A 23,235-nucleotide genomic window follows, 5' to 3' on the forward strand; every position below is an offset into this window, starting at 1 on the left:
TTTAACATGATAATCTATAGGTCTGTCCATGTTGCTACAAATGGCATTATTTCATTCTTTTTTATGGCTAAGTAAAAATCCATTGTATACATACACCATATCTTCTTTATACATTCCCCTGGCTATGGAAACGTAATGTTTTTTCCATGTCTTGACCATTGTAAATAGTGCTGCAGTGAACATTGAGGTGCCTGTATCTTTTCAAATTAGTTTTCTCCAGATGTAATGTCCATGAGTGGGATTTATGGATCATATGGAAATTCTTTTTTTAGTTTTTATTTTTTAAACTTTTATTGGGGTATAGTTTATTTACACTGTTGTGATAATTTCTGTTGTTCAACAAAGTGATTCAGTTATACACACACACATTCTTTTTCAGATTCTTTTCCCATATATCACAAAATTTCTGATAGATTTCCCTGAGCTAGATAGCAATTCCCCATTGGCTAGACATTCCATAAACCACAGTGTGCATATGCCAATCCTAGACCCACAACCCATCCCTCCTCCCACCTGTCCCTTTTGATAACCATAAGTTTGTTTTCAAAATCTATGAGTTTGATTCTTCTTTTAGATTCCACATAAAAGTGGTATCATATGGTATTTGTCTTTTTCTGCCTGAGCTGCTTCACTTAGTATGATAATCTCTAGGTCAGTCTGTGTTCCTGCACATGGCATTATTTCATTCTTGTTACCACTGAGTAACATCCCATTGTATGTATGTACCACATCTTTTTCTATCCCTTATTCTGTCAATGATCATTTAGGTCACTTCCATGTTTTAGCTATTGTAAATAGTGTTGCAGTGAACAGTGAGGTGCATGTATCTTTTTGAATTATGGTCTTCTCTGGATATATGCCCAAGAGTAGGATTGCTGGGTCATATTAATGGTTCTATATTTAGTTTGGTAAGGAACTTCCATACTATTCTCCAGTTGTTGCACCAATTTACATTCTTACCAACAGTATAGGGGGGATTCCCTTTTCTTCATACCCTCTCCAGCATTTATTGTTTGTGGAATTTTTGATGATGGCCATTCTGATTGGTGTAAAGTTATATACCTCATTGTATTTTTTATTCAAATTTTTGTAATAATTAGTGATGTTGAGCATCTTTTCATGTGTGTTTTAGCCATTTGTACGCCTTTTTTGGAGAAATATCTATTTAGAACATCTGCCCATTTTTTATTGTTTTTTTTATATTAACAATACTTCAAAGCCACAGTCATCAAAACAGTATGGCACCAACAGAAAATCAGAAATATAAATCAGTGGAACAGCATAGAAAACCCAGAAATAAACCCACACACCTGTGGTCAACTAATCTATGACAAAGGAGGCAACAATCTACAAAAGAGAAAAGATATTCTTTTCAATAAGTGGTGCTCGAAAAACTGGACAGCTACAGGTAAAACATGAAATTAGAACACGCTCTAAAACTATCTATAAAAATAAATTCAAAATAGATTAAAGGCCTAAATGTAAGGCCAGATACTATAAAACTCCTAGAACACTCTGACAGAAACAACAGCGATATCTTTTTGGATCCACCTCCTAGAGTGGTGAAAATAAAAATAAAAATAAATATCAGAGTTCCCATTGTGGCTCAGTGGTTAACGAATCCGACTAGGAACCATGAGTTTGTGGGTTCAATCCCTGACCTTGCTCAGTGGGTTAAGGATCCGGCGTTGACATGAGCTGTGGTGTAAGTTGCAGACGCAGCTCAGATCCCACACTGCTGTGGCTCTGGCATAGGCCAGTGACTACAGCTCTGATTAGACCCCTAGCCTGGGAACCTCTATATGCCATGAGTGTGGCCTAGAAAAGGCAAAAAAAAAAAAAAACCCAAATGTGACCTAAGTACACTTAAAAGTCTTTGCACACAAAGGAAACCATAAACAAAACAAAAAAAGACCCACAGAATGGGAGAAAATATTTGCAAATAAAGTAACTGACAAGGGATTAATCTCTAAAACATACAAACAACTGTTTAGTTTTTTTAAGAAACCTCCATAGTGTTTTCCATAGTGGTTGTACCAGTTTTCATTCCCACAGACAGTGAAGGAGAGTTCCCTTTTCTCCACACCCTCTCCAGCATTTGTTATTTGCAGACTTTTTAATGATGCACATTCTTATCAGTATGAGGTGGTACCTCATTAGAATTTTGATTTGCATTTCTCTAATAAATAGGAATGCTGAGCATCTTTTCCTGTGCCTACAATCATTGTTTCTTTAAAAAATAAATTCTGATTTTTTCAGACCCTTTTTAAACAATTAAATAATTTTACATCATTTTTGTTAGAGGGATAGCAAAATAATGAGATTTTTTTCAGATCTTTTGAAATGTATAGCAGATTTTGAAAGTTATTTTTTAAGAAATGAAGTTATATCCCTCAAAGAAACACAACAGTGAAGAACCAGGGATCAAGGGTTAGTGTTTAACTAACTTGTTTAACACTTACACAAATCCATTGAGCAGACGCTATTATTCTTCTTCTATGCAGATAGGAAACTGATGCACAGATATGTTAAATGGGTGGTTCCAGGTTACCAGTTGTAAGAGATAGAGCTGTGATTCAGATCCTGGGGAGCCTGGTTCCAGATCATGTATGAATAATCTTGTGTCTGAAAAAATGTCCCCAGAATGTTATGGTTCATTTATCATGAGACTAAAAAATGAGAATTAAATTGGGAAAATTCATCATATATATTTCCTGGGAACAATAAGGAGAAAAATACTATTTTGTTAGTAAACCTGCTTTGATCTGTATTTTTTCTATAGTAAAATTGAGCTACAACAGAATTCCAAATTATAATTCACAGAAACTTCTGCCTTTTTCAAAGTAAAACATTCATCATATAATGAATGTAAGAGAGTGAGATCTCTGTCTAGATAAATAATTTATGATTGAGTGTAAAAAAAAGGTAAGATTTAGATTCAAGACTCAAGGACAGAGTGGGAATTATTTCTTCATCAGCTTGCCAAAAGCTGTTAAATTGTCACAGAGGGTAGACTGAAAGAAATACTGCTTTCTCGTATTTTCCTGCACTATCAGGACCAACAGCAATGCTGTCATGATAGAACATTCAAACTGAATTTTTAGATTAGAAAAAATATGGAGGAGACAAGTATTTTAAAAATTAAAATTTCCATTTTAATAGTATTTTAAAAAGTACTTCCTTATTGGTTTGTTACAACTAAGATGATTAAAACATATGTGCAATATAATATGTACAATAATATATATATATATATATACTTGAAATAAAATGAAGGTGATATCTATACTTTTAACAAACTTGTATTGAACATTTGGCACTTTGTTAAAAATCTTTGCACTGATTATATCACTCAATTTTCACTACTCTCCTCATTTTAGAAAGGAAAAAAGAAGTCAGAAGAGTTAATCAGAGGACTTTAATAAGGTTTAACTAGAACCCAGTTCTGCCTAATCTCGAACATAGATAATTGTAGAAATTTCCACCATTGTCATTCAGATATAGTAAATGATATCTAGAAGTCTAGAAGCTGCATCATTTTGTATTCCCACCAACAGCATACAAGGGTTCCAACTTCTTGGCATTCTTGTCTGTGGCTGTTTCTCATCTTTTTGATGATAGGTATTCTAATAGGTATGAGGTAATATGTCATTGTGGTTTTGATTTGCATTTCCCTGATGATTAGTGATGTTGAACATCTTTTCATTAGTCACTGGCTATTTGTATATCTTTATTGGAAAAATGTTCATTCATTTCTTCTGCCCATTTGTAATTGGATTGTTTGCGGGGTTGCTGTTGAATTGTATGATTGCATGAGTTTTAATATATTTTTGATATTAACCCCTTGTCAGATACATGTTTACAAATATTTTCTCCTATTCTATAGGGTGCCTTTTTATTTTGTTGGTGATTTCCTTTGATGTGAAGGAGGTTTGTAGTTTTCTTTAGTTACACTTGTTTGTTTTGCTTTTGTTACTTTTGCTTTTGGTGTCAAAATCTAAAAAATATCATTGCCAAGGCACATGTCAAGGAGCTTACTCTCTACTCTTTTAGAAGATTTTGCAGTATTAGGCCTTCAAGTTAAGTCTTTAATCCATTTCAAGTTGATTTCTATGTGTAGTGTAAGATTTGGGTCCAGTTTCATTTTTTTCCATGTGTCTGTACAATTTTCCTAATGCCATTTATTGAAGAAACTATCATTTTCCCTTTGTATATCCTTGGGTCCTTTATCATAAATTGTCTATTCTTGGTTTTATTTCTAGAATCTCTGCTTTGTTCCATTGAGTATGTATCATTTTTAATGGCTGTTCCATAATGTTTTGATTACCATAGCTTTGTGATATACTTTGATCAGGAAATGTGATGCCTTCAGCAGTATTGTTCTTTCTCAAGACGTCTTCGGCTATTTGAAGTCTGTTATGCTTCCATGTAAGTATTAGAATTGTTTTTCCTATGTCTGTGAAAATTCAGTTAGAATTTTGATAGAGATTGCATTGCTTTTGGACATTTTAATGATATTCTTCCAATTTACAAACACAGAATATCGTTTCATTTATTTGTGTCTTCTTTAATTTTTCATCAATATCTTACAGGTTTCAGATCTTCACTTTCTCAAATTTATTCTTAATTATTTCATGCTTTTTAATGCAGTTGTAAATAGATTGCTTTCTTAATTTCTCTGACAGTTTGTTGTTAGTGTATAGAAATGCAACTTATTTTTTGTATGTTTATGTGTATCTCACAACTTTACTGAATTCAAATATTACTTCTAACAGATTTTTTTTTTTATAGGAGTGGAGGATTTTAATAAAGTGGATAGGATGACCACTTATGATAACATTAAGCTTATTTTCCCAGTTACTCCTGTCATTTCCCAATGGACTCATGAACAGAATGATCCTGTTGGCAAGGATGGAGATAATCCATAGGTTAGACAACATGAATTTCTGCATACTAAAATGACCTGGCTACTACTGAGTGCCTAGTCTGGCAGCGTCAGAGACCAACACTGTATTGTACATATAAACATTTGTTAAGAGGTTGGCTCTCATGTTAATTATTCTTACTACAATAAAATAACATGGAAAAAAAATGCTGCATAGAGGGAAATCAAATTCAAACCTGTCTTCCTAAAGATTTGATGTATCTTAGTCCTTTCAGGACAATATTTAAGTTTGAAAAAACTAGAAATATCTCTATCAAGTAGAGGGTATCAAAATCTAAATATAAACACATCTTTTATTACATGGAAAAATCTGGAGCATATGAACTGAGTTATCAAGAAAGTGATAAATAGGAACTGAAATTTGTTATGAAATGAGAATATTATAAATATTGCTTTAGAAAATTAGGAGAAAAGATCAATGTTGAGGTAAAGAAAGATTATAAAAGAGAAAGGATGACTATCTTACATCCAGGTGGTAATCAAGTTCAAAAAAAGTAATGACTACATGCATATTAACTGCAGAAAGATTACAGCTTAACATCAACTCAAATGAGCAACATTAATGTTGGGTGTGATGTTTAACCTTGAGTCTTCAGATTTGGGACGTTGGACAAAACCGGTAATTTAAAATCCATGGGCAGAAGCAATAAGCTTAATAAAACAGTTTGAACTGTAAGATATCACTAATTTAGTTATTTGAGTGGCATAGTCTGAATTATTAACTTTCATAAAAAGAAAATAGCCCATTGTTGTCAAAAATATTCTGTACTAAAAATGATTATGTGAAACTTAATAATGTTTACTGCCATTATTTGAAATTAGTATTCTGTTAATGGTATACGAATAGTTACCTATAAGATACTTTGAAATAGCATATTTTCTTAAACTAAATAGCAGCTTCCTTTCTTGAATTGAGTTTCTCAATCCCTTTCCCTGTATGTACCTTTAGCAAAGCAACTTTTTATTTAGAGACAAGTAACTCAATTCAAATAAAGGGTAAAGGGTTTGAGAAGGATTTAGTAAGAGAAAAAAAATCAAGTTAATGTTAAATGCAAATCCAAAATAGTAATAATGGAAAATCAGAACCAGGCCTCAAATTCAGCTGTTATTTCATATCACTGGTATGATGCTGGTAACACTTTCCTACCCTCAGCTATCCAAAGGGGCAATAAACTTGGAGGTGATGAAGGTTATTTAATTTAAGAACTAATGGGCAAGAGCAAGTATAGCTCTTCTGCAATGTGGCTCATCTTTTTGCTGACCAGAAAGAATGTTCTTTCAGCTAGCAATGGCTATAAAAAGCAAAATGCTCAGCATCATTGTTAGAGAGCAGAGAGAAGCAAAAGAGAAAATAAAGAAGGAGGGAAAAAGGGCCAAGAGAAAGGGAAATTGTGAAGATCTTAAGTGATAAAGGGAGAGCAAGAAATTCATTGAGAAAGAGAATAGAAAAGAGAAAGAATGAAAATCTACTGGAATTATGCAGCATTATGGGGATGGGTGTTCAATACAAGTCAGGCAGCTGTACCCGAGACCCTTCTGTGCGGCATTTAGGGACTAGCTAGATTAGCCATAGCAATGGAGGGTGTGTAGCGTGATCTCCTTCCGGGGGGCTGTTTAAAAGCTAAGGAGTCAGTGAATACTTTACACTGGTTTCATCTCATATAGATTCTGTTCAGAATACTTTTTTTTTTTTTGTAATATGTGAAAATGTTCAGGAGTTCCTGCTATGATGCGGTGAGGTCAGTGGCGTCTTGGGAGTGCTGGGACCTAGGTTTAATCCCCAGCCCTGGCACAGTGGGTTGAGGGTCCAGCATTGCCACAACTGCGGCTTAGATGGCAATTGTGGATCGACTTAGGTCTCCGCTATGGCTTGAATCTGATCCCTGGCCTGGGAACTCCATATGTCCCAGTGTAGCCAAAAAAGAAAATGTAAGATAAAAAGAAAGAAAATGTTCATTGTAACTTATAAGCATTGTCCTCATAGGTTGAGGCATAAATATTTGGTGGCTGAAGGAGTTAATTTCCAGTATGGTTAGCTCTTGCTTTCAAATTTAAAAACAGATTACATATTTCTATTCTTTGCTGCGTTCCCTTAAGTGTTCCTATTTTGCAGATTGTAAAGTCACTTAGTATTTATTGAAGTAATTTAAGTGCATGATTAACATACAATGATGTTCCTCCAGTTTGAAGAAAATATTAATTTAATGGTTAGAGAATATGTAGGAAAAATTGTTAGTATCTTATTTCCTTGAAAGTATTTCTTGTATGGCCTTATGGATGTAAATGAAATTATTCGGTACAATGTTGTAAATCAACTATACTTTAATTTAAACAGTGATTGTCCTTCTACTTCAGTGGAATCCTTGCCACACAATAATGATATAGGATATCCTTTAAAGTTCTTTTGTGTCAAAAATAAGCTCATAATACTCTAAAATATAGCCACTTATTAGCTATATGACTTTGGGCAAGTCATTTATCCCCCCTGGTATCTCAGCATCCTGATCTGGAAAATGGCTCAATTCTACCTCATAAAATTTTATAAGTATTGAATGAATATTTGTAAGTCATATTTGTAAGTAATATTTGTCACTTAGGTGACTGCTACAGTGTTATATAAGTTTTTGCAATGATTAAAACAGGTTAATTTCTAAATGACTTTTTCTATTGTGAAGGTCTTCTATCTTCTGATAATTAGATCAAAGTTTAGTTACTCCACTTGGCTTTTATAACAGCCTGAGCAACATTCAGTAAGTCAAATGCCTTTTCCATATTTACATCACATCTGGCTAAGACAGAAATCATGTGATGACTTGACCCCCCAAATTTGAGAACTGAGAAGGAGCAGCATCTGTCTGCTCCATCTGTTTAACCAAGATTTCTTAATTATCTGTAAAAAGATCTCTGGTCTGAATCACTCACTGTTCAGCTTAATGAACTCTTTTTTGTGTGGCATACATTAGAACCTTGTGCATTCATTAAGATGATCAATTTACTGATTGGTGATATTTTCCATGAAGATGAGGAAGGCTAATAATGACTTACATGTTACCCACATGTACTATTATTTTGATAAGAATGATTAAAGCTATTACTCCTGGAGCTTTTTGTTGTATCTGTTATCTCCTGTTTTTGTAATAGATACTCATTTTTCCCAAATCAAGTCACTGTCACTAATTGTTCCCTCTAGTGATGCTTGTCTGCTGCTGTTCTTCTAAAGCAATTGATGTTGATGTTACGTTGGTTCAAATTATACTTTTATTTGCCCTTGAAGCTTTTTGGCTGTCCATCTTGTACTTGATTGCATTCCTCACCTCATCATGTAGCAGCTGTTTAGGCATTCTTTTTTCTTCTTCTTCATTTGCTTTGTTTGCTGAAATATAAGAACTTGGCTTCATTGCCAGTATTTTAATAGTGTTCAGAAGTATCATTATTGATTTTGATATTGATGTTGTTTGATAATGATGGCAGTGAATCTTTTCCCCAAGCTGAAAACACTTTTAAAAATGAGTCTAAATCTCTTGCCATTAGAGCTCCTTGGAAGGCCATCATTTCACAAGCCAGCTGTATAGTGTGAAGCTAGAGGCTTGTTGTGCCACAGTTTTTCACATTTCCTATTGTGGAGCTGAATCATGTACATTTTTCTTGAGTTTGGTAGCGTGACATGCCTGCAATGATTTAATGGGTGAGTAAATTTCATTTATAACCTTGCATTGGAGTATCAACATAACTCCCATTTCACAGACCATACCTAATGTATCTGACATTTAAAATGTGTAGTTGTTAGTTATTAAGCGTATTTTTATGAGGATGAAACATGAAACATAAAACTTAAAAAAAAGCTTAAAAATATTTAGAAAAGGCTTCTTTCAATAAACCTCTATCACACATTTTACTTCTTATAATCTTTGTCTCATTTGTGATTCTCCTCTCAGTAGACTTAACTGAACAGAGGAACAGGTCTTCAGTAACTTTTGCATTTTCTAAAGCAAATACCTAAGAAGAAATATCGAATAACTATTTGATGTTTTTTTATTGATTGTAAGTATTTCATATATATTTCTACATATATTGTGTATTAACATATGTAGTTCATCTACAGCTTGTTAATTTAAAATATGTGAGAATTGGAGTTCCCGTCGTGGCTCAGTAGTTAACAAACCCAACTAGGAACCATGAGGTTGCGGGTTCGATCCCTGGCCTTGCTCAGTGGGTTAAGGATCTGGCATTGCCGTGGCTCTGGCATAGGCTGGCAGCTACAGCTCTGATTAGACCCCTAGCCTGGGAACCTCCATATGCCATGGGGGCAGCCCTAGAAAAAAAAAGACAAATAAAATAAAATATGTGAGAATTATGCCAAAAGTGTACTTTTGATCAACTGTAAAAAAAACTTTTTTTTTTAGGTAAACCAATATATTAGTCTATAAAATGGAATAATTTCGGATGATTATTGTACATCAGTTTCTTTCAATCATATGAAGTGTATATTAAATACGACCATTGCTTGGATGAAGTGAGATTAATTTTTTTTTAAAAAAAAGATATTTATTTTAAATTATTTTAAATACCTATAAATAAGCATATTTTCTTTTCTTTTTTTTTTTCTTGGTCTTTTTGCTATTTCTTTGGGCCGCTCCCACGGCATATGGAGGCTCCCAGGCTAGGGGTGAAATTGGAGCTGTAGCCCCTGGCCTACGCCAGAACCACAGCTATGCGGGATCCGAGCCGCGTCTGCAACCTACACCACAGCTCACGGCAACGCCGGATCGTTAACCCACTGAGCAAGGGCAGGGACCGAACCCGCAACCTCATGGTTTCTACTCGGATTCGTTAACCACTGAGCCATGATGGGAACTCCCAAGCATATTTTCTTAAGTGTTCTATAAATTTATACTCAAAACTCTCAGTTACTGAGACTAGTCTTCCCCCACATAACATGAATTCTTGTATTCTTTGTTTTACTGACATTTTCCGGATTCTTCAGTGTTTGCTGTAGTCAGTTTGGTATTCAGTCAAGCCCATTTCAATTTTTAATTCAAACATTAGGAATATTAGACTTGTCTAGCTTTCTTTACAAGATTGTCATGAAAGTCAAGTGAGCTAATGTATGTAAAAATATACTGTTAGGGATAAAGTGTCATATATATTCAGGTTTTGTTTTCAGAGCACATGAGGGATAAACTAAACAATAAGACTATTTTCATGTGATGAAATATTTTTTGTAGCTTCTTCCTTTTGGTCTTATTTTAGGTTTGCTAACTATGCATGCACACTTGGAAAGTTCTTCCAAAGTCACTGCCCAGTTCTCCAGTTAGAAGCATCATCAGTTATAAACACAACTTGCTCAATGAGCAATCAGCCCCTTTTTGGTAGAGTCAAGTTTACACTCTGAGTGTACAACCTAACAGTCTTACCCCAAAATATATTTCTGATGAGACTTCAAATTCTACAGTTCATTTGGTCATCTAGTATGAAATTAATAGTCTATATACATTTATTTATCTTAGATCTTATTTTTAGCTTTATTGAGATATAATTGACAAAATTGTAAGATATTTAAAATGTACAATGTGATAATTTGATTACATTATGTAAGAATTTCCCACAGAATTAATATATCCACCACCTCACATATTTACCCCACCCTTTTTTGGTGAGAACATTTAAGTTCTACTTTTTTAGCAAATTTCAATTACACAATACAATGTCATTGGATATAGTCACCATGTTATACATTATATCTTCAGATTTTATTCATCTTATAACTGAAAATGTGTATCCTTTTACTAACTTTGCACTATTTCCTTCCACTCCTGGACCCTGGCACCCACTTTTCTACTCTCTGTTTGTATGAGTTTGACTTTTTAAATGTTATTTATTTACTTTTATTTTTTATTACTCAATGAGTTTTATTACATTTATAGTTGTACAACAGTCATCACAACCAAATTTTATAGTATTTCCATTCCAAACCCTGAGTGTATCCCCCCACCTCCCAACCTATCTCATTTGGAAACCATAAGTTTTTCAAAGTCTGTGAGTTAGTATCTGTTCTGCAAAGAAGTTCATTGTGTCCTTTTTTTAGATTCCACATGTAAGTGATAGCATTTGATGTTGGTGTCTCATTGTCTGACTGACTTCACTTAGCATGGTAATTTCTAGGTCCATCCATGTTGCTACAAATGCCCTTATTGCTTTCCTTTTAATGGCTGAGTAATATTCCATTGTGTATATGTACCACATCTTCTTTAGCCACTCCTCTGTCAATGGACATTTAGGTTGTTTCCATGTATTGGCTGTTGTATATAATGCTGCAATGACCATTGGAGTACATGTGTCTTTTTGAGTCATGGTTTTCTCCGGATGGATGCCCAGGAGTGGGATTGCTGGATCAAATGGTAATTCTATTTTTAGTTTTCTGAGGAATCTCCACACTGATTTCCACAGTGGTCGTGCCAATTTACAATCCCACCAAGAGTGTAATAGGGTTCCTTTTTCTCCACACCCTCTCCAGCAGTTATTGTTGTAGACTTTTTAATGATGGCCATTCTGGCTGGTGTTTAAGGTGGTATCTCATAGTGGTTTTGATTTGCATTTCTCTAGATAATGAGTGATGTTGAACATCTTTTCATGTGTTTTTTTGGCCATCTGTATGTCTCCCTTGGAGAATTGTTTGTTTAGATCGTCTACCCATTTTTTAATGGGATTGTTCCCTTTTTTGGCATTGAGCTGCAGAAGGTGTTTATAAATTTTGGAGATTAATCCCTTGTCAGTTGATTCATTTTAGATTCTTCATATAAGTGACATCCTGCTTTATTCTTCATTTTCTTTCTGGCTTATTTCACTAAACAAAATCCCCTCCATCCATGTTGTTGCAAATGACAGGATTTCCTTCTTTTTTGAAGTTGAATAACATTCCATTGTGTGTCTGTCTGTATATCTGTCTATCTACCATAATATCTATAGGTTGTAGTATGTATATGTTATATACATATATACATATGTAACATAGATGTACATATATGTGGTATCTATTGAGAGATGTGATCAAAAAATATTACTAAATGATAACATTTTAGTTGCTAATTCAGCAAATAGCCAACTTACTCTTCTTTGAACAAAAATAATTTGTCAAGTGAAGTATTTGTCATTTACTTTCAGCAACTTTCTCTCTATATATAAGCCTTTTAATCTCTTCAAACTCTCCAATCAGATGTTTTATTTTTGAAGCATTTCTCAATTTCCCCAAAGCAAGGTGGTCTGAGTGTGATATAAAATGACTTTATGTGTTTAGAAACTTTAGAGACTGGCAGGAGCCAATATTTAGTCATAGTAAAAGTGAAAGGAAGTGACCACCTAGAGTAGTAAAATGAAGAATCCCTGAGGAGAGAGAAGACAGTGAGAGAGCTGGGAGCTACTGAAAATTGCGTACTATAATGTATTTCCTGACATTAAAAGAAATCTTCATAACCATTCATTAATCAATTGAATAACTATATGTTTAGTGCCTTCTATATACAAAGTTAGTGTTCTAGCCATTGAGATACAGCAGTTAATATAATAAATACAAATCACTGTTATGGAGCTTACTTTCTCAATCTTAGGCTCAAAGTCTATTCTAAGTCTGGCCTATTCTACTATATATTCGATAATTGTCATTTGTAACCCTATAGTGAGTCACTTTGGAATATCTTTCTGTCATCCCAATACCAGACACATTCTATATATTCTTTCCTGCTAAGTCCTTGTAAGTTAGGTATCTGGTTCATCAGTAAGTTCCTGAGTTGGTTTCATTCCTTAAACTCTATCAAAACCTTTCCTTTAAAGCGATACTTCTGTGAAGTATGGAGTTCTGGTCGTGGCTCAGTGGTTAACAAACCTGACTAGTAACCATGAGGTTGTGAGTTTGATCCCTGGCCTCGCTCAGTGGGTTAAGGATCCGACGTTGCTGTGAGCTATGGTGTAGGTCACAGATAACAGCTCAGATCCCATGTTGCTGTGGCTGCCCAGCAGCTACTGCTCCAATTAGACCCCTAGCCTGGGAACCTCCATGCCACAGGGGCGGCCCTAAAAAAGACAAAACAAACAAACAAACAAACAAACAAAAACAACCACAAAATAAAGTGATACTTCTGTGAAGTAAAAACATTGACAAGCTCCATTTTGGACAGGGCCTTGGACCCTGTCCCGAGAAGCTCTCATACATTGGTTTACTCATCTCTCACAGTTCCACCAAGCACTGTAAAATACATAGTAGTGGAATCAGATACTACAGGTTCTAACTCTAAAGTTAGATCTTAGCGTTTTATTTATAAAATAACATAATACTAGCAGTACCTCATAGTATAGTACTTTTATGTACTTTTCTACTTATTAAAGATTCTAAGATATTGACACCCTTGTTTATAATTTTATTTTGAAGACTGTTCATTGACATTAATAGGTAAAATACTAGAGAGAAAATGATAGAACAGTAGATAAAATGCTGTGGAGTTTTAGACAAAAACATTATTTTGTCCAGAGTGACCAGAGAAAACTTCCTGGAAAACCTGGAATATCCTTAGATGCTGATGGATATTTGTTAAAGGCATAATGTTTCTTTTTTTTTTTTTTTCTTTAATTTCTCACTCCAATGCTTATTCATTAGGCTAGAAAGATCTGCACTCATTGGAAATGATGGAATCCCTGGAAAAGTTGCTTCAAGAGTGAGGAAAATTGACCATGATTTAGTTTAATAATTTAATTTTGATTTTGGTCTTTATAATCCCTCTCCAGAAGTAGAAGAGAGTAAAGTTTGAGGGAGAAGAAGGGTTGTACTTCTCTCTATTATGGACTTTTCTGCTGACATATTATGCCTCCTAATCTGAGGCAGTAGTTTGGGTATCAGGGTAGTGTTCTTAAAGCTCAGGCAAAGCAGAGCCAGAGTTCTATACTCAATCTTTTCTGTGATGCCTGTACATTAAATAGAGCTGATGTAGCTTACCAAAATGAACGATTTATTATTTCTGAACCATGAGACGTGGCCATTGTCTCCAGTCCTGCCAAAAGGATTTTTATTTTTTGTTAACTCTTCCTTTCCCATGTTGTAATTGACTGAAACACTGTTATCTTTATCGATGTAAGTGTAGTGCTTCAAAATTATTAAAACATGCATCCTTTTTAATAAGTGTAAATTGCAGCCAGAGGATTAAAATCTTTCCCGAAGCAACATGTTAGATTTTTCAAATTTACATTAGTTGGCACAAAGATTGTATATATATTTCATTGAATCTTAGTAAAAAATATAATTAGGGAGTTCCTGGCGCAGTGGTTAACGAATCCGACTAGGAACCATGAGGTTGCGGGTTCTGTCCCTGCCCTTGCTCAGTGGGTTAACGATCCGGCGTTGCCGTGAGCTGTGGTGTAGGTTGCAGACGCGGCCCGGATCCCGCGTTGCTGTGGCTCTGGCGTAGGCCGGCAGCTACAGCTCTGATTCGACCCCTAGCCTGGGAACCTCCATATGCCGTGGGAGCGGCCCAAAGAAATAGCAAAAAGACAAAAAAAAATTTTTTTAAATTAAAAAAAAATTAAAAATATGATTAGATTATCAAATATGGTAAAATCTCCACCGCTTGCACAAATAAGGACATGAACATTTTGAGCAAACTCTAGTGATAGAAAAAATTAACTATTTTTAATGAGGATATATTGTCTAATCTCTATTTGTAGATATGTGCAATAAAATATTTAGGGATTCTTTTCAAAAAATAAAAACTAAATGATACAAAATATCTATCTGAGGAGTAGATGCAAATTTGGTGACTACGTCTATTCCTAAACAGTAGTAATATCATATCATGCTTACATATTGTAATATATCATGATTACCATTTAAAATAATGATTTATATTAATACATAGCGTTTAAAGAAAATAAAAGCATAAGTATATCTGCAGAGAAATAATGTATGAGTGTAAATAAACATAAAAACCCCCTTTGATAGGATATATTAATTTACTATTGAATTTGCATCTTAGAATGGGAGAGAGGAGTAGGGCTAGGGATGAAGAAAACCTTAAATATATCTATGATATTTTCCTCATGTAAGACAAAACAAATATGGTCAACTATTAATTTTGAGTAGTGGGTGATGTTTTGATACACATCTCAATTGTATGAGCATCTTAAACACACATGTGTGCATGTGTATTATGTATTCTGCATGAAAAACTAAGCAAAAACTTTTATCACATTTCATAGACTTCCAATTTTAAATTATGTTTGGAGTTTTATAAGCCTAGGAAAGCAACTTTGGGATCAGGAGATAATACATACTAGTTTTAATGCCTTGATGATGTCTTTATCCTGCTAGCATCATGGCAGCCATTCTATGTTCCCTATAACAGGTTTTTATAGCAACATCAACCAAGGTTCCTGAATGGATGGAGAACGTGTAAATGAGGAAAACGGATTTTGTATTTTCTGTGTTGAGTGAATTAGGTATGTTTTCTAGTTAGAGACTCCAGAATAAGCTAAATTATTTCATCGGAGGCGAGAGTATTAAAACATTTTTGAAGATCTGCCTTCAGAACAATCTGTGGAAATAGGATTAAAGAAAAATGGATTAGGTCCATGAGTAGAACTGTCAAATACTTTGAGAAGAAATGCTCTCATTTTTACTCACTTGGACTTCACAGAAAGTTATTTTCTGAGTTTGAGGAATTTATCAAAAGCCTGCTTATAAAACTCCGCTTATGATGTATAGGTACTATATTTTACAGTAGAAATGCTTAGAAATAGTCCCTATTTCTTCTTAAAAGAGAATGGCTAAATGTTTTCTAATTTACTTTTTTGTGTAACTTACTTTGAAATTTGCTGTGTTTAGTGTATATTCAATTCACATATAAATGCTTTTCTGTTATATTTGGTCAAGAACGATCTTAAAAATCTTTAACCTTCAGAGATAAACACCCAAAACGGTCACAGGGATGATGATGGTGGTGTAATACCTTCCACTTTGTGGCTTAGGTGACTAATGGACTTTAAAATAGCCATTTTTAAGCCAAGCATTTGTGGAATTATAGTTTCTTCCCCCGTCACTTGAAAAAAAATGAATTCAAGGACTGTTTTTTGTTTGTCTAAAAAATAGCACTTAATCACACATGTGGTAAAGGACATGATAATCTGCAGGGAATCAAGACTGTTCTGTGAATCTGTATCACCTGAATCCTTCCTGGATAGGGGTGTTCTGAGAAACCCACTAAGGTTGCTGATGGTCACAGGGGCAGCTAGGAGAGAAGAGTAGTAAAACCTGATCATGGGTGTACTTGACCCTGGAGACATGACTATTTGGGAAATGGTAAATTAAAATGTGAAGTGAAAACCAGAGAAGAGGAAATAGTCATTAAAATAAGAAAGGAATGGTAAAAGATAAAAAAATGTGAGTAAAATAGAAGTGAAGAAACATAAAATAAAAATAATAAAATATACCTGCAGGTAAAAATATTAAAGATTAGGAGTTCCTACTATGGCACAGTGGGTTATGAATCTGACTACAGCAGCTTGAGTCACTGGAGAGGTATGGGTTCGATCCCAAGCTTGGTGCAATGGGTTCAAGGATCCAGTGTTGCTGTAACTGCAGTATACGTTGCAGCTGCAGCTTGGATAAAATCCCTGGCCTGGGAACTTCCACATACCATGGTGTGGCCATAAAGTTAAAAATAAAATTGAAGATTTAAAAAAAAATCAGTGATAAAGCAGGTGATATCCAAAATAAAAGAAATGAAAATATAGACCCAATAAAATAAGACATTAAATGTATGAAAATTAGGATGATAGAGTATTAAAAGTTGAATTAGGAAATATGAAAATGAAGGTAAGATGTAAATAATGGGGTTAAAAATATAAAGGAATGGATATATGTACATGTATACATATATATCACTTTGCTGTACAGCAGAAATTAATACAATATTGTAAATCAATTATAATAAAATTTTAAGTTTAAAAAATGAAAAAGATAAAATAATTTTTTCTTCAAAAACATTCAGCAGTTATAAAGATTCATTAGCTTAGAAAAAGGCAGTATAAGAGCAGAAAATCTAAAGATAAAATTGATGGTAGGTAAATTCAGTTGGTAAGTAAATTATATAGAAGGCATATTGATTAAAAACTAGCATATATCATAGCAATGAAAAACTTATGCAATGCTGAAATAACTTTACATTAAGAACTTAAATATTCCTAGTATACCTGAAATACAGTCAACTGTATTTCAATTTTTTTAAAAAAATAACCAGAATATTCCTTTAATGAAACAGCTGAACTGAAAGAGTGAAGAAGGAGGAAGAGAACAACAATAGCAACATAGAGAAATGCAACTATAGGAATGCCAGTGGTATGAATCATTATATAAATATCTCCATGGCCATGCTTCTCTTCTTGCAGATGTCTGAGAAAATCAGGAAGAACTCCGAAAGTCAGAAAATTCCTCAGGCAAAGATATTGCTCCTGTAGCCTTAAGTGAAGATAAGCAAAACAGTCAGTACCTTCGTTGACTGCTTATGAAAACTTGTACTTCTCATATGTTTCCATGCTTTTCTAGGGCCTATTTTGGTATTTATTGTATTTTGTAGTTTTGCCTAGTTTTACACATAAGGGGATATTTCCCACACCAGGATTCCTCAATTCCATCTTGTCAGGCAGAAGCCTTCCTGGTCAGCAGAAGTCATTGGAGGTTCTGCATTGATTTACACAGCACAGTAGTGGGCTTTCAGGTGCCAAAAACCTTTGGTACTGGTAACTTTCTACTATACTGCCTGGTCAACTCTGTGCCTTTCATTCTTCAAATCACTCATTTTTCTTTAGAAGTATCTTACTATTTAAATGTAATAAAATAAAAAATTAATAATATCAGTAGTACATTAAGATTATCTCCTTAAGTAAGACTTCCCACTGATTAATTCTACACCAGCAGTATAGTCTCTGCAGGAGAACTGGCCATTGTCTGATAGTTAAACACCACATTGCCCATTAGTTTAATTCATAAACTTCACATACTCATAGTCATTTATAGCTATTAGCAGCAGCACAGTGCTTGCATTTTCTAATCCTTGAGTTCTTGCAAGGGGTGAATAAGTAGAAGGAGGAGAAATTTGGTGTTTATTTTTGTTGAGTTACCAGCATCAGTTAATTTTTATGTTTGAGATTTTCTGCCTTCTTATCAGGCTTTGTTTAAAGTCAAGTTAATCTGTGTCTGTAATGAGAGAATTATGTTAATATTCAGGTTAAATCTGAGTAAGTTTGGAAAATATATTCTGTAAGTTGACAGGAAACTTTTAAAAAGCAGTTTTGTGGAATACCATCTTTAATAAAGATAACTTTGCATATGAAAGAAATCCTTTGTACCTACCAGGCATTGTATGTGCCTACCGTAAGTCACAATGTATATTATGAAGAAGTTTTGTGGGTTTTTTTTCTTTTTAGGGCCACACCTGTGGCATATGGAAGTAACTTGGACAGGGGTTGAATTGGAGCTGCAGCTACCAGCCTAGGCCACAGCCACAGCAATGCCGGATCCAAGCCACACCTGCGACCTAAGCTGTAGCTTGTGGCAATGCTGCATCTTTAACCCACTGAGCAAGGCCAGGGATGGAACTCTCATCCTTGTGGGTGCTATATTGGGTTCTTAACCCACTGAGCCACAATGGAAACTCCAAGAAGTTCTATTTTAATAGTTATATGACAGAACAGGAAAACTTAGATACTAACAGTGAATCTGAAATGTAGTAGGGATTTTCAATTTATTGAAATTTTGAAATACAGATTCATGTGGTATTGTAAGAAATAATAACAAAGATTCCTTGTTCACTTAACCTAGTTTCCCTCTATAGCATTTTGAAAAACTATAGTATAATATTAAAACCATATACTGATGTTCAAACAATTCACTAATATTTACGTTTTTCCAATTTTACTTGGATTCCTTTTGTGTTTTTGTGTGTATTAAGCTCTATACAGTTTTATCACTTAATAAGGTTGTTATACCCACCACTATAGTCAGGGTGCTGAGCCACAGGAGCTTTCCTGCTGCTTTGTTGTGACCCAGTCCCCTCGCTTCTGTCCTTTTCCCACCTTGTCTCTAAACCCTGGTAATTCAGCCACTATCTATCCTCCATTTATAAAATTTTGTCATTTCAAAAATATTACATAACTGGAGTCAGAAAATATGTAACATTTTAGGATTGACTATTTTTACTCATAAATTTCCCGATAATTCGTCAGAGTCGTTGCTTGCATCAGTGTTTTGTTACTTCTTATTGCCCGGTAGTCTGCCATCATATGTATATACTATAGTTTGTTTACCATTCACCTATTGAAGGACATCTGTGATGATTCTAGCTTTGGGCTATTTCAAATACAAATGTTCTGAGTATGCATTTACAGGATTTTATGGGAACATAAATTATTGCTCTAGAATAAATGCTCAAAAATGCAAGTGCTGCATTATATGATTATTCAAGAAATTGCCAAAATGTTTTCTGGAATGCCTATAGCAATTACATTTTTTCAGAAATGTGTTGATACAGTTTTTCTACATCCTCTCCACCATTTAGTATTGTCACTTTTTTTATTGTCATCAACTGCTTAATTTTATTTATTTTTCTAACACAGAGCATAGGGAGCTGAAATAAGTCCCATCACCTCAAAGTGTTTCCCTATTTAATTTTCTTTAATTTTTAAAATGATTTTTATTTTTTCCATTATAGCTGGTTTACAGTGTTCTGTCAATTTTCTACTGTACAGCAAGATGACCCAGTTATACATACATGTATACATTCTTTTTTCTCACATGATCATACTCCATCATAAGTGACTAAATATAGTTCCCAGTGCTATAGCAGGATCTCATTGCTTATCCATTCCAAAGGCAATAGTTTGCATCTATTAACCCCAAATTCCCAGTCCATCCCACTCCCTCCCCCTCCCCCTTGGAAACTGCAAGTCTATTCTCCATGTCCATGATTTTCATTTCTGTGGAAAGGTTCATTTGTGCCATATATTAGATTCCAGATATAAGTGATATCATATGGTATTTGTCTTTCTCTTTCTGACTTACTTCACTCAGTATGAGAGTCTCTAGTTACATCCATGTGGCTGCAAATGGCATTATTTTGTTCTTTTTTATGGTTGAGTAGTATTCCATTGTGAATATATACCATATCTTCTTAATCTAGTCATCTGTCATCTGTTGATGGACATTTAGGTTGTTTCCATGTCTTAGCTATTGTGAATAGTGCTGCAATGAACATGCGGGTGCTTGTGTATTTTTCAAGGAAAGTTTTGACTGGGTATGTGCCCAAGAATGAGATTGCTGGGTCATGTGGTAGTTCTATCTATAGTTTTCTAAGGTACCTCCATACTGTTTTCCATAGTGGTTGTACCAATTTACATTCCCACCAACAGTGCAGGAGGGTTCTCTTTTCTCCGCACCCTCTCCATCATTTGTTATTTGTGGACTTATTAGTGACGGCCATTCCGACTGGTGTGAGGTGGTACCTCATAGGAGTTTTGATTTGCATTTCTCTAATAATCAGTGAGCATTTTTTCATGTGCTTATTGTCCATCGGTATGTGTTCTTTGGAGAAATGTCTATTCAGGTCTTTTGCCCTTTTTTCAATTGGGTTGTTGGCTTTTTTTCTGTTGAGTTGCATAAATTGTTTGTATATTTTAGAGATTAAGTCCTTGTCAATTGCATCATTTGAAACTATTTTCTCCCATTCTGTAAGTTGACTTTTTTTAAAAAATGGTTTCCTTTGCTATGCAAAAGTTTGATTAGGTCCCATTGGTTTATTTTTGTTTTTATTTCTGTTGCCTTAGGAGACTGACCTCAGGAAACATTTGTAAGGTTGATGTCAGAGAATGTTTTGTCTATGTTCTCTACAAGGGGTTTGATAGTGTCTCACCCTACGTTTAAGTTTTTAAGCCACTTTGAATTTATTTTTGTGCATGGTCTGAAGGTGTGTTCTAGTTTCATTGACTTCTATGTGGCTGTCCAGTTTTCCCAGCACCCCTTGCTGAAAAGACTGTCTTTTTCCCATTTTATATTCTTGCCTCCTTTGTCCAAGTTTAATTGACCATAGGTATTTGGGTTTATTCCTGGGTTCTTATTCTGTTCCATTGGTATGTCTGTCTGGTTTGATACCAGTACCACACTGTCTTGATGGACTGTGGCTTTGTAATAGTGCCTGAAGTCTGGGAGAGTCATGCCTTCTGCTTGGTTTTTGTTCCTCAGGACTGCTTTGGCAGATCTGGGTCTTTTGTGGTTCCATAAAAAATTTTGGATTATTTGTTCTAGTTCTGTGAAAAATGTCATGGGTAATTTGATAGGGATTGCATTGAATCTGTAGATTGCTTTGGGTAGGATGCCCGTTTTTACAATGTTAATTTTTCCAACCCAGTAGCATGGAATATGTTTCCATTTCTTTGAATCCTCTTTAATTTCCTTGGTTAATGCTTTATAGTTCTCAGCATATAAGTGTTTCACCTCCTTTGTCAGGTGTATTCCCAGGTATTTGATTTTTCAGGGTGTAATTTTCAAAGGTATTGTATTTTTGTATTCCTTTTCTAATATTTCATTTTTAGTATACAGAAATGTGACTGATTTCTGTTTTCTTTCTTTCTTTTTTCTTTTTTTTTTTTTTTGGTCTTTTTGCCATTTGTAGGGTTGCTCCCATGGCACATGGAGGTTTCCAGGCTAGGGGTCAAATCAGAGCTGTAGCCGCCAGCCTACACCAGAGCCACAGCAACACGGGATCTGAGCCGTGTCCACAACCTACACCACAGCTCACGGCAACACCAGATCCTTAACCCACTGAGCAAGGCCAGGGATCGAACCTGCAACCTCATGGTTCCTAGTCGGATTTTTTAACCACTGAGCCCCGATGGGAACTCCGACTGATTTCTGAATGTTAATCTTATATCCTGCTACTTTGCTGAATTTGTTGATCAGTTCAAGTAGTTTTGGGGTTGAGTCCTTAGGGTTTTCTATATATAGTATCATGTCATCTGCATACAGTGACAGTTTTACCTCTTCTCTTCCAATTTGGATGCCTCTTATTTCTTTTGTTTGTCTGATTGCTGTGGCTAGTACTTCCAATACTATTTTGAATAAAAGTGGTAAGAGTGTGCATCCTTGTCTTGTTCCAGATTTTATTGAGCTTTTATAGCATTTGTCTTCCTCTTCCAATTTATTTCACTTCACTTAGCATATTTCCCTCAAGTGTTCATCCATGTTGTGACAAATAGTGGGATTTCCTTTTTTATAGAGGAATAATATTCCAGTGTGTGGTTTTGTGTGTGTGTGTGTGGGTTTTCTTTTTACATTCATCTTTCAATGGACGTATAGGTTGTTTCCATGTCTTAGCTGTTGTAAATAATATCCCAGGGAACATGGGGTGCATATATCCCTTCAGCATAGTGATTTTTTTCTTCAGCTATACACCCAGAAGTGGGATTACTAGATCATAAGATAGTGCTATTTTTAATTTTGGGGGGAATTTCCATAGTATTTTCCATAGTTATTGCATCAGTTACATTGTACCAACAGTGCACAAAGGTTCCTTTTTTTCCCACATCCTTACCAGCAATTGTTATCTCATCTTTTTGATAATAGTCATTCTAACCAATATGATATCTCACTATAGTAAGATTTTTGTTGTTATTGTTTTCTATTTTACATTTTTACTCATGGTTCATTATGAGTTAATTTTTGTATGAAATTTTCATCAATGATTTTTTTCTTTGTCTAAGATTGTCCAGTTGCATTGACACCATTTGTTATAAGGTTATTCTTCCCACACTGATTTGCCTTTGAACCATTGTAAAAAATCAGCTGAGCATATTTATATGCAAGTCTATTTCTGGATTCTCTATTCTGGTCCATTGATCTATGTGTCAATACCTTTACCAGTACATTGTCTTGATTATTGTAGCTATATAGACAGATTTAATACTGAGTAAACTGATTCCTCTCACTTTATTTTTAAATCAAGATTGATTTAGCTATTGTAGAACTTATGCCTTTTCATATAAATTTTACAATGAACTTACCTAGGTCTACAAAAACCTTGGTTGGAGTTTGATAGGAATTTTTTTACTATTCTATGTAGTCTTTGTTTTACAAATAGAGTGTCTATTTGTCTTTATCAGCATTTTGTACTTTTCTGTTTGAAGAACACTCTTTAGCTAATTCTTAAGAATAGGTCAGCTTTTCTTATAATTTTACTTCATCTGAGAATATTCTAATGTTC

At 34.5% G+C, this 23,235-nt stretch overlaps 1 protein-coding gene across 1 annotated transcript in view; it reads left to right on the forward strand.

Annotated features, from left to right (window-relative positions):
* The window catches only part of MAGI2 (membrane associated guanylate kinase, WW and PDZ domain containing 2), a 1,320,860-nt gene that overhangs the window by 75,578 nt on the left and 1,222,047 nt on the right, over positions 1 to 23,235 (forward strand). The window lies entirely within an intron of this gene.

Source organism: Phacochoerus africanus, chromosome 11 (genome assembly GCF_016906955.1).
Source record: "Phacochoerus africanus isolate WHEZ1 chromosome 11, ROS_Pafr_v1, whole genome shotgun sequence".
NCBI lineage: Eukaryota > Metazoa > Chordata > Mammalia > Artiodactyla > Suidae > Phacochoerus > Phacochoerus africanus.